Raw genomic sequence first — 13,431 nt, 5'->3', positions numbered from 1 at the left:
CTGCCCGTGTTGAATATTCCCATTATGTTCCTCAGTGTCAGGTGCTTGAAATTTGCCAAGTTTGTGATTTGAAATATCATATGCTTTGTAGGCAAGAACATATCTGCAGGAATTTTCTGCTAAAATATTAGCTATTTCAAAACAAATGGGGGGGAGGGGTGTTTACTAGACTTTTTAAACTAATTTTTTATGTAAAAAAATATAGCTGATAAAGCAAATGCTGATGATTAACTTAATTTCATTGTCACAGATCCATCTCTTAAATGATTCCTTGAAGCTGATCATCTTTTTACGGTAAAGATCCTGAACATTTACTACATTCTTAGGTGTGAGAGGAAGCCACAAGCACAGGAGGTTGAAAAGAGCTATGAATAAACCAGGCATCCTCATCCAAGCAAGAGTTATTCATTGGTCTTGGCATAGACTGCAGCAGCCTACGCACTGCTTTAATTTATGCTAAATGGCTGTTGACCCACAGTGTCAGTTGGCAACCAGGATTGTGCATTCTGTCACAATCTTCTGCCTCCAACAATTCATCTTTCTAGGGTGAGTTGACTAGTAGGGTGAGTTGACTACTTTGTCCCTATTGCCCAGAAGAGAGACAGACGGCCTAAAAATTCATTCTCATGAGTTTAAAGCACTTTTTAAAATAATAATTTAAAATATTAAACCATATATTTTTATGCAAGAAGAAAAAATGTTTAACATGAATAATATTTAGTATAGGAAATTATTAATTGAAATAAATTATCCTTTTCAGCTCCATAAATTCAGTCCAGTAGCCCGCAGTAAAAATAGGCTCTGAGTTGATTTGTAATGCAGGGAAGAAATAAGGTGGATTTCTTCATTGAGAGAAGATTTTTTCCTTTTTGTATGTAAATATATGTGTCAGAACTGGCATATTTTATCAAAAGTTTGCACAAAAGTATAAGTTGCAGCTGTGCTACTGAAGAGTATGATCAGAAGTAGGTTATACTATACAGTCCAGCTACAGAAACACCTTGAAAGAAAGTTCATGGCCCACACAGTGGTGTTTGCCTGCCTGATTGCAGGAGAAGTAATCCATTCCTACCTTCAGAGAAGCAAAATAAAGTCTAACATTTTGTGTATCTTGGTCACAAATCTGGTCCAGGTATGGACCTTATGATAGCGAATAATAAGGGGATAAGATCATTTTACTTTCACTTGTTCTTTTATTTTCTTCCAAATCTTCTGGTTTTCTCCCAAAATCCTGCTGTAACATATTTTAAATCCAAAAGCCATAATAAATTTATCACCAAATGCAGATGTCCATCACTGACTTGTTAATATTGGCTTGGAAGACAATGGCAGCGTTCTAAACTTAAAGAGATTATAAGTGCTTTGTTAGTGTTTACTAAGTGATTGCAAAATGTTGCTAGATACTTTAAAAGCACATCATAAAATAAATTATAAACTTTACTATCAAAGCATTTTCAAGGAATTCTATTTTTAAGGCCTTTGTAAGAAAAGTGAGCTAAAACAAGTAGGATAAACTACACCCAGTCCTGCAGGCACTAACATGTGACTACTCAAATGAACAGTCAGTAGGTGAAAGTACGGACATGCATAAGCATTTATAGGGAGAAAAAGCCAAGCTTCCTGTGTAGTTCTATTAAGGTGGATTAAATTTTGGGGGAATTATTTCATGGCATCTGCACAACATTTTAGAAAAGAAAGAATGTAAGTGTAATCTTGATATCTTCTACAATTAGAAGACTATATTTGTAATTCTTTAGCCCATAGGCATTTAGCATGCAGTTTGCCCTTAAGGAGAATGAAACGTAGCAGAATATGTAGCTATAATAATGACCTTGTGGCATCTCTAGGCACAACCTTTAACCTTGAATCCCAGTGGTAAATGAGCTCATGACAACCGTTGTGCTTGAAACTGCCTTGCTGCTCTTATAGCAATATTACTGTAGGGGGTAAATGTCTTTTCTAGTGAAAAGATGAACTTGGCAAACTGAAATGTTAAATGATAATGTCAGAACTTTCATCACAGTTGTGTGGTTTGTGTTAATACTTATGTTTACCAGCCAGTCTGAATTTTGCCTCAAGTCTAAATGATTTAACACTTCTATTCTCTCTACTTAGTTCTGCACTAATTTTAAAACTAGATTCAAAGGACACTCTTTGATTTTTGTGAAAGATAGTTTTTAGTCAAGTGGACCTATTTTTTTCATTTAACAGCCACTCAGATTTAGTCATCAATAAGATACAGAAAAACTAAGGACATTAATAACCTGGAATTACCAAAAATAACAATGCCAACAACCTAGTCATTAATGAGAATTACTAGTCTTGTTACTATAGAAACAAGACTGAAGCAAATAGAAATTATGTGTAATTTCTCATTCCCAAAAGTGACACATATTTTGTCATTACCATAGTAATGATATTATTACCCCAAATGCAATAAACTTGAAAGCTGCTTACCATGAGAGGACACCTCCACACCTGAAAAAGCTGACATGTCCTTTCTGCTGTTGATCTTCATTGAAGCTCTGCAAAAAAACCCTGAAAGTAAACTGACAAATTTATGAAGCAGTGGAGATGTTGGAGTCATCTCAGGACACTCGCCAAGTTTGCTCTTTTTACTTATGGCAAACCCAAATTTAGCTGTCAATCATTGTAGACCACAAAAGGACAAAGGTAAAATTCAGTTTAGTCTGCTGTCCTTTTTTGGTATGATCAGTAGTAATTGTTGGCTCAAACTGAAAAACAAGACAAAACTTCACTCACAAAATGGTTGGCCATTACCACTGCAGACAGGATTTGGAGAAAGGAATGTCTGTTTGGTTGTTTACTTTTCCTCTAGCTATACTGGAAAGCCAAACTGAGGGTTTCTGTAGGAATGACAATATATGTGTCATGGATGTGATGTGTTAGATAAACATAGGAAATGTTTTCTGAGAATGGGAATAAAAAAATCCTGCCTTGACAAAGGAAACACTGGAAACTTCTCTAACAACCACAACTAGCCTTACCATTCCCCATCAGGTTTGTTTTTCCACTTGAGATGAAGTACCCTGGAGGTCAAATATTTTGAGGATGGTGTCTTCAACTATTGTTGCTATTATCTTTTTTGTCCTCTCTGTAATCACTTTTTCAGTGTCGTGCCTAGGATAAATCCCCTTACATTGGAAGCAGCAGTAGAGTTACTGTGGCTGAGGTCTGACAGTGAAGTTGCCTCACACAATTAGCACAGGAACAAAGAGTATTCATGCATGTGTTGTCATTGAGTCATTCATCAAGTGACTCAGGCAATGAGTTTTCTGTTATTCCATTATTAATTTTTACTAAGACATTTTTATTGTTCCAGGACTTGACACACACCTATTGACATAAAAATGAAAACAAAACTCCATAGTGTCTGTGGAAATCACAAAGCAATCGCAGTGAAACTGAGAGTTATTACTCCTAGCTTTTGCTTCTCCTCATCACTGCTGGTTAATCAGTACTATTTTTCTTAAAGAATTTTTTACTGTGAAGGTGAGTGAGCACTGTCACAGACAGTGGGTTGTGTAGTCTCTTGAAAATGTAGTTCGGAAATACTCAAAAGACGTCTGGACATAGTCCTGGGAAGCCTGCTCTAGGTGGCCATACTGGAACAAGAAGGGGTTGGACGAGATAACCTCCAGAGGTCTCATCCAAACTCAAATTGTCATTCTGTAATTTTTGAGATTTCTGGAAAACCTGGGACAGTAGTTGATTAACTATCTAGATTTACCTTTTGGAGTGTCTCAGAATGTTGTGGTAACTCATGTCTCATCGATTCAAGTTGAAAACTGTTATTGTTAGTTTGGTAAATCAGGCTGATCATTAATTTATGAATTCCTTTTTTTGGCACAGAGAGCTGAACAGGCCCTTGCCCAGAAACCAAGTTGCTTGAGACTAAGGGCATAAAGGTAAGAGCTACTTAAAGGCAAAGGTATGCAAGGATTTTACGTCCCTTTAAAAAGTTGTGTGCAATCACATTTGGAAGGACCAGTAATAAACAATAAATAGAGTAGAAATAGAATGTCATAACTGATGAATTCCTGAAGATATTTTAACAGTACCTTATAGAGTTTACAGTGTCATTGCTTCTAATAACATAGAGCTACAAGGAGGGAGAGAAACCCAGGTCTCATTCTTGTTTTCCATTATATTTGCTTGTTGTATCCACACAACTTAAGAAAATCTGCACTAAAAAGCCCAATACGCTTAGAGAAATGATATGCAGTACAGTTCTAGATGAACATTCTGTTTATGATAACAGAGAAAAATTACACATCCGGGTATTTTCTGTTAAAATTTTGTCTTAAAATAACAGAAGATTTAAATGCAGCTACACATAGCTGTTTATTTATATGCCTCTATTAGAACTTAGAATTGTGTACCTTCTATTTTTACCAAATACAACAAATTTGGCAAATGCATAACCTTGTGCCTGCAGCGCAAAACACTTCTCAATTTCTAAGGCAGTGCAGATGATTACCTAAATACTTTACATACACAGAAGTGTGGTTGCTTTCCTCAAGCTTTATGCTTAAAATTTATGCAAGTCAGCTTTTGTTGCAGAGCTGTGTTGATCTATCAAAAACTGCAAATCATCTTCAGTGGTAGCTCTGCCCCTGAAAAGCACAGGAGTAGAATGAATGATAAAAATGTTGATTTTGCTCAGAGCACTGTAAGGGAAGGAGCCAACAATCCAGGCCTTGAACAAGCTAATGGTATTTAGGACTCACTCTGCATCACTGAGTTACAAAAACATGAAGAGACATGATGAGTATATAAGCATGAGCGGAACTTGGAAAAAAGCCCTAATGACTGACAAGAGTTATTTTAATGATAATACTCCAGCTCTGGTGTAAGTTGCATGAAGATATGTGCACACAATATTCTTCTGTCACTATTTTTGGACATAGTGGCTAGCTAATAATTAATGAAGCAGCAATTCATGTCTAGTGGCATAAACAGTCAGTTATTCCTTTGGATAAAAATCTGAATTTGATTGACTCAGATCCACTGTTTGCAACCCATAAAATCACAGTCATGAACAATAATTGATTTATTCACCTCCCAGTTGGCAAAACTGTATACTGAGAAACACTGAAGTTGGTACCTGCCTCTTACGTACAGCTTACAAAGCGGATTAAGGTCATTACCTCTATTTATGGATCATATGATAATATTACATTATTTAATAATGCATTTTTCAGTGGAGAAAATCTTGACGAAACATCACTGAAATTACAAGAAGCACCCAGAATACTTGACTTTTCTGCTAACCTGGGTATTTCACTAACCAGCTACATCTTTTGGGACACATCTGAATTTTTTCACTTTGGTGGTTATGTTGCAGGATCTGGTTAAAACCATACTCTTATATTTTACTCTTGTTGAGGCTTTCCTAAAAATATATGTATGTATGTAAATCACCTGATTTCTTGCCTGATATTTGAAATAATTTACTACCTTCTGAAGCTTTTACAGATGAGTTTAAGCAGCAAATTCTGCTTTCATCAAATAAATGGATTTAAGCATGAATAACACTGCCATCTATATCAGTATCATACTGAGGCCAAAAGACTGTGGCAAATGAACCAGGAAGGCTCACCTCTATGCAAGATACAGATAAAGGCATGTAAACACTTGATTTTGATTGCAAAGTCAATCATTCACAATCTGATTCTCTGGCTCAGAGAGGGCCAGTTTACTCTTCTTTTAAGGGCATGTGCATTTCTGCTCTGTAAAGGTATTTAATGCGGAGTGTGAACATATTTCCTCCTTAGGGCAGAATGTACAGTAGATGCAATAAGGTAAGCACTTGCAGGCCAGGAGAAACAAGAAGAGTATGTGTTTAAAAGGTGTGGCTTTATTAGTCTTATCCACGTATGTCAGTCTTGCAAAAGTATTACAAAATTTTAACAATGCAAGGCACAAAACTGACTTGCTCACCACACTTTTGAATGAAGAGGAGAGACATAATGTCATTGTGCTTATCAAAGAAAAAACAAACCCACAATTTCTGAGGAGAATGTCTTTTACATCTTCTGTATCTTCAAGATTTTCTAGTCAGTGCCACAATTAGTGAGATTGCAGTCTATTGTTCTGGTGTTGGGAAATACCAGTTGTACAGCTGCACACTGAAAGTGAATTATATTCCATGGTGTAATGCATTATTATGCAGGCTTTAATTATAGGATAATTGACTGGTCTTTTCCACAAAATTCTGACCTCATTTACTTTGATTCTAAATATTTGCAAAACTGGCTTTGACATAATCATGAAATATCTATGTTACTTTGACGCATATGACCTGAAGAAAGACTTGCCTGACCGAAAAAGTTTGCATTTTCTGGCCATATTCTTTGAGCTAATGCATTATTACACTTATTTTTGCAAACTTCTGTCTGCCTATACACTTAGAAGATGGTGGTAACAAAGAAAATTCTTCTTGCTGGAACAATTGTCTTGTCTTTGGCATATGAAGAATCTTATATGTTTGCTTAGTGTTTCATGTTAATACCAATGTCCCAGTTTACGACTGAGGCACGCAGGTACTGTCTTAAAGAACTATTACTTTTAAATTTCAGTCTTATATTTGTCTTGTAGATAAATTCAGCCACTTCATTATATGGTTTTTAAATTTATGCTTTTTTTCAGACTCCTAATATAGTACAGTTATGTAAAATTCTTTTTTGTTTTTGAGATACCTATTCAAATTGCAGAACTCATTCCTTTCCCTGTTTAAACACATAAACCAGAATTATGAGTTTCAGAAGTCTCAGTCATGAGAACTGTCATTAAAAGAAAATAAAACTCAGAATCCAGTTCTGGATGTGACAATATTTAAAACTTCCTTTATACTATTAACTAGAGGAAGCTGTTGAAAAAATAATTATTTTTATCTGTATTTATATAGCTTTTCTAAGTGAAAGATTTTTGCTCAGATATTCGTTTCAGACTATGAGACAAATGCCTATACTTTGAAGATATGTTCTTTAATGATTTGTTCCCAGGATTTTAAATTCTTGAATTTTCTTCTCTTTGCTGGTTTTGGTTGGGTTAAATATTTCTGTGCTGCAAATATAATATTTTCACATTGCTGAGTAGATCAAAATACATTTTATCTGTAATAATAGTCCTTAAGTCAGCAATATTAAAAGTTTTTTTATCTTGGTAGTCAGCACTGAGTTACTCTTAAAAGATCCTCCTTTTTCTAAAGACACAAAACCCACCCTAATCTAGAAGAAGCCAAATACTATGAGACAACTAGCCAGATTAAGATTTTTTTTTTTAAATTGGAACTCAAGATGACAAGTAGGCTTGGAGAGAAAGGAGATTAAACAAATCTTATTCCTTACATGGAGTCAGGAAAGCAAGTAATCACAGTGACATTAATAAAAAGTCGTATTTGAAATATAGTTGAAAGAGCATATAGCATTGGCTGGCTGTTCTTTTTAAGAAGACAAATATGAAGAAAAGTTGCACTTTTCTTATTTGAAAACTAGGTAGAGTCTATAGATGCTCTCCTCTTTAGGTATATTGAAATTTCTTTCCAGGTTTATTGGAAACATTTAACATTTATTGAAGTAATATCTGTTCACACAATACTTCATATTGTAAGAGTGTCAAAATCAGAGAAAGATTTTTGGGTCACAGCTGGAAAGACATTGACTCTAGAAACTTGTGGCATTTTCCCGTATTCCATTGACCATCGCACTGCATCTCATTGTCACATTCTTTGCTTCTATTTTTTATCTTTCAGAAGAACTTTGGAAATTTCACTTTTTCTTAGAGCAGCCTCCTGCTTCCTCAGCAGAAGAGACAATGGAAATTTTTTTTTTCTAAGGATGAGGATAAAATAGTTTGCATCATTCTCACGCTTGGATGTAGAAATTTAAAATTTGGTCTACCAAAACGGACTATCTCAGGTATTTAGGAGTGAGAACCAAGAATCAGCAAAGGTGTTTTGGGGCAAAGTAAAGTAGATAATAAGTCTTGGAAAGTCAGGAAGATTTTGGAGGGCAGATGGGAGAGATGGAAAGATCACATGCTTCATGCAACAGTCTGTGCCTACCACCCTTCCATTTCAAGTAGTCCTCCCAGGTGCAAACTCCTGTGTGCCTAGACAAGAGCAAGAGAGTGATGCAGAAGGAAGTGGAAGGAAGGAGACCCAGGAAGGAGACCCAGACAAGGCAGAATGCCTTGACAAGCTTAAGGTTCAAGAGCAAACTGGTCTCTCACAATGCTAGAAGATATTTCCACCACCAGGTGTCCTTCAGGAAGACCCTTATCCACCCGTGTAGTTTTCTTCAAGGCTGTCTATGTCCAGCTGTTGAGAAATAAAGTGAGTATAAACTGTTTGGTGGTGCACAGTACTTGAGCACTGGTAAAGTGGTAACCAGAGCTATGAACATCTCCTAGAAAAATTGGTTTGCTATCCCAAGAGGCCAGGAGACCTTATTTGGCATAGAACTAGTTCTAGAGAAAGGAAAGCAAAAAAACCTGGAAAAACATTTCTCAGGCTTGGAAGAGAGTTTCCCGACTGGCTCTTTTAAACTGTGATGTGATGACCTAGCAAACCCAAAGCTTTAAAAACACTTTATCCACTAAAAACACATCCATGATCTAAACATTGGCCAATGATCTAAAATGCTTAAGTGGTTAGGGCAGTATCATATCTCTACCTATGTGTTACTCTGTGGAAACTATGATCATAAGAGCACTTTGTCTTCTTTTCATAAGAAGTATTTTTAAAAATCTATTAAAGAACACACATGTGTGGATTATTAGAACTCAGGGACAGAGCTGATAAATGAGCATTTTCTGCAAAATAAAGTGCATACAAATATGACCTTATTGCTCTTCTGGGGAGTGTATTTCAGTTCAGAGTGAAAAATATGAGAAAGTATCTTTTTAAATAGATAGTTTTAAATGGAATTATCTTTGTTCATTAAAATAATGAAATAACATTGGGCATGTATTTTTTAATTCTCTGATCTTCTCCCAGACAACGATCCTATCCTCCCACTTCTATCTGTTATGACCTACAGGAAACTCAGCAGTGGCATACATGGAAAATATTCATCACTGACTCACAAGAAAAGTCATACTCATTCATTTTCTTCCTTCCAAAAGAAAAATCACCACAAAAGGCTATTGCCATTTAGTGTTCTCTTTCCTAGTTGCAGCATGCTGTTAGCAATACCATTACCACATCTCAATGGGAAAACATTCTGTCCATATTTTCAAGAGACATTATACTATTGACTTGGAGATCTTGTTGACTTTTCCCAGCTGTTTTTATTTATTTGTTTAAAAAATTGCTACTGTGGATTTCATAATCACTCTCTTCTCCTGGCAACCAGACATTAATTTTTAATCTGCACAAAAAAGCGGATCTAAGTGGAGAGGAAGTGCAGGCAGTGTGTGAAAGGAATATTTTTGAGCTTTGGGTAAAAAAAACTTCATAGATATTAGGTAAAAAATTGCATTAAATTAAATTAAATTAAATTAAAATTCAGATAAAATAAAATATATAAAATTAGGGTGAAAGCTCAGCATTTCCCAGGTCTTCTGAGACCCCGAGTTATAACTTAGATTAATGAATATGTGAGCTTGGTTATAACTGTACACATTGCATAGGGCTGGGGCCAGAGTCCTGGTCATGAGCGACAGTTCATCCTGCCTTTCCATCCTAACCTGTATTTACTTAAAGATTTCATATATTTCTGTAGACCTTCAGGTCGACACAGTTGTGTTTTATCATGTATTAAATAATTGCCCTTACTAAGACTAGAGCTGGACTGAACCAGAAAATTCAATGCGTCTGACATAGGCACTCACATTTTCAAATATAAAACTGCCTTCAAAGTAAAAGAAAACTATCTAAATGTCTTATTTACTTTTGTGTTTGGGACTAAAGATATGTGACTTTGTCATCAAAGGAACTTGTGATGTTGAAGTGAAATTAAATTTGTGCCTAAAATGCCTAGACAGTATACAAGATTTTCAAAAACAACCTGAAAAGTTTTCATTTCTTTCTTCTTTACTTGTGCTAAGGACAAGTGACTTCACTATCAATGATGCTTATTAGAATCCTGTAATATAATGAAAATGAAATGCATTGTGCCCAATATGCCTTAGTTTTCATAATAATGACAACACATATGCTGTATTTCTTTCTTTGTCTTCTTTGTGTCACTGATATAAACTGTCTTTCTGCCATCACAAACTGTGAATAATGTATGAAATAAATAAAAAAAAATGTGAAGTATGAATAGAAATAAGCTGTGCAAGAGACCCATATGTTCTACTTGGGGATGGGCTTGATTCGCAGCCTATCAAAGTCAATGCCAAGAATACTATGGAAATTAATGGGCTTTGATCAGGCTCTATAGTCATATATTTTGGGCCTGGATTTTTAAGTAGTAAGAAAAGAAACAACTTGTCAATGAATAGTATTCTTTTTCTTTGTGTTGCTCTTCAGGTGCCAAGAGCTCTCTTGACACCTGAAGTTTGGCTTTGTTGCCGCTTCTCACACTTGGCCCTGCTACCTGTGGAAGGTCTGGGTTTAAGCATATTTGGATATGATATTTGGATATGAGATGGGGAAATAGAGCAGCTGAGCTTAGAAGGTGATTGGTAGTTAAACGAGATCCACTACAATCTAACTCCATGTTTATTAGGCAGATGAGTGTCTCATTCAGAGCCTTGAGCTTTGATTTGTTAGCCCCTTGAGTCATTACTTAATACATGGTTGACATTTAAAAATAATACTTCTTGCACAAAGGGCCAGCTTGTGAACACCGGTCCTGGAGAGTAACACTGCCTGGAGCTCCCGCCCACAGCTGTAGCAACGCTAATGAGTAACATGTAGTAATAATGCCAGCTCCCATGAATTAGGGATGAGTAATGGGCTTCTGGAGGAGACTGCAAGATGACATGGGAACCTCCAGGCCTCCAAAAAATTTTGGCTCTGTCACTAGGAAAGCCTTTCATATTACCTGCCTCCCAAACTCACTCCATTCCTGAGGAAAGGAGCCAGTGCAGCCTGCTGTGGGAGGGCTTTCTCTTCTCTCAGCAAACTGACAGAGGACTTTCCACTTCATTCCCCACTTTCCACATGAAGTAGGACAGGGAGTTTGCTTCTTGCTGTCTACTTGCTGAAAAAGAAATTAAAAAATGATCCTTCAGCAGTAAACAAATGGAAAAAATTAAGTCTATAAGGAGAAAATAGAGCTGGTATGCTGGTAAGATTTTACAGGAGATTGGGAACAAGAGGTTGAGAAAAAGTTGAGAGAAATGCAAGCTGAGGGCAGAGCTTGAGATGCAAACTGGTGGTCTCAGTGGTGGGCACATGGGGCTTCAAGTAGGGCCAGCCTGATAGGAGAGGAGACCATGCTTGTGCAGGGCTGAGGAAGCTGATAATAGAGAATTAGTTGTTGACGAGCTCATTAGACCATTCTATGTTTCTATGTAGCACCAAATGCTTAAAATCACATTGCTGATTTTCCATGTTTCTCCCTTACAAGGCTTCAATCCAGACAGGGAATTTGGAAAACACAGCTCAAAATCCTCAATACTGTTATTTTTATTATTTGAAATAAAGCATGACAATATCAAAGTACCATTTTCCTGTTTTCTGAGAAGCAATACCGAGAGGAACTCAGAGTTTTCAAAAATGCAAGCTTTTATTTCTGAGAAAAATACAAAACCTGACTGTTTTTTAAATATGTATTTACATGTCTGTATATTTATTGTTTTCCATGTAAAAAATATCTTGACTCAAAAATGGCGTAGGTTGGGCCATTAGGAGTCCAGGAACTCTCACTCAATATAAAGGAGCCTTCTGAGGAGGGTGGTAAGAGGAAGGAGCCTCATAGAAGAAGCAAGACAAGGCTGACCAGACTCTCCCAGCAGTCCAGAAATGTTATTTAGGTCATGAGTGAAATGGTACAAAACAAAACCAAAACCTGAAGCTATCCACATCTCAAGCCCTTTTTTTTTGTTAGAGACAAGCATTTTTCTGTTTATGCAGCAAATTAAAGCAGTACAAAGCCTTTAATTCTGATTAAAGAAGTACAAAATTTAATTTAGGATATTGAACTTGATGAAGAAGAGGTCTTACCTTCAAATGGTAATAGAAGGGGAAACATCCTACATAGTCTCATCTATAGGTCAAATATGTTCTTTATTTCTAATGGAAAAGTGGAGATGGAAAATACAAGTGTGGATTTGTGGTATACACATAAGACAAACTAATTTTTTTTATATATTCCTAAGTATTCAGAAATAACTGCTTCTGTCTGACATTTGCAGAGCTTCTAACTAGCAGAGATGAAAATACAGGAAATTTTTTCACAGAAAGGAAGGAATAAAAAACTAACCAACTTTGCATTTTTTGTACTTGATTTTTTCCACCTGATTTTTTGCCTTTTAACAGAAAAGTACCATTCAGTAATTCGTAAAACTGTATTTTCTTTCCATATGAGTAATGATGAGTAATGTACTGATAACTACAACAGAATATGTCTTGGTACCCAGTAGAAAAAAAAATAGATTATAAAATTCAAAGGACATTCCCCAGGTATTTGGCAGGAGAGAACCATTCTTGCTCATTTAAAGACTCTGTGTAAGAGTATTGCTCGGATGCAAAGCAAAGAAAATGCATCAGAATAAACAGACCACATCTAACAAAAACATTACTTAAAATCTCTAGGAACCTAGACAGAAAAGCTTTTGGTAACATTCCTTCTCTCTCAAAACATATCTTTAGTCAATCACATGCCCATTTCTGCTCTAAAATCATTTGCTTGCTGAAGCTAGTAGTAGGAGCTTTTGGACCAAATCTGTTATTAACATGATACTGATATAAAATAGGTATAAAATAAATTGTTGGGCAGCACCTATAAATGAAAACACTGGAAAAGAATGGTACTTATATCACTGATTTGGAATTATTTGCATGAGTAGATAATTTCCACAAAGGGATAGAGGAAGTGAACAAAAGGAGAGATTACTATCAGAAAGACTTCTGATAAAATACATTTTCAACTTGAATCATCTCTAAGCCATAGACTGTGTGGATAGATTAAAGTGGACCAATTTTTTCTTTTTTTTTCTTTTTTTTTGTCAGTTGAGGAAAACCTTTAGCTTTATATAACCATGCACAAATTATTTACTGCATACTATCACAGAGTCACACATACAAATAACATGCAAATCTGCCAAATTTATAAAAAGAAATATTGTACAAATATTTATTACTCAGTAAGTAGCATAGAAGAGGTATACAGTAATAAATACAGACTATTTTAAATTTATGCAGTCAGAGTTAGACCTACAAAAGTGTTAAACCCCAGCAACGCTGATGAAAATTGACAGTGATAAAAGAAGTCTGAATGCAGCCTAAATAAG

Source organism: Corvus brachyrhynchos, unplaced genomic scaffold (genome assembly GCF_000691975.1).
Source record: "Corvus brachyrhynchos isolate BGI_N302 unplaced genomic scaffold, ASM69197v1 scaffold115, whole genome shotgun sequence".
NCBI lineage: Eukaryota > Metazoa > Chordata > Aves > Passeriformes > Corvidae > Corvus > Corvus brachyrhynchos.
The sequence above is the reverse complement of the archived record's forward strand: the minus strand, read 5'-3'. Positions refer to the sequence as shown.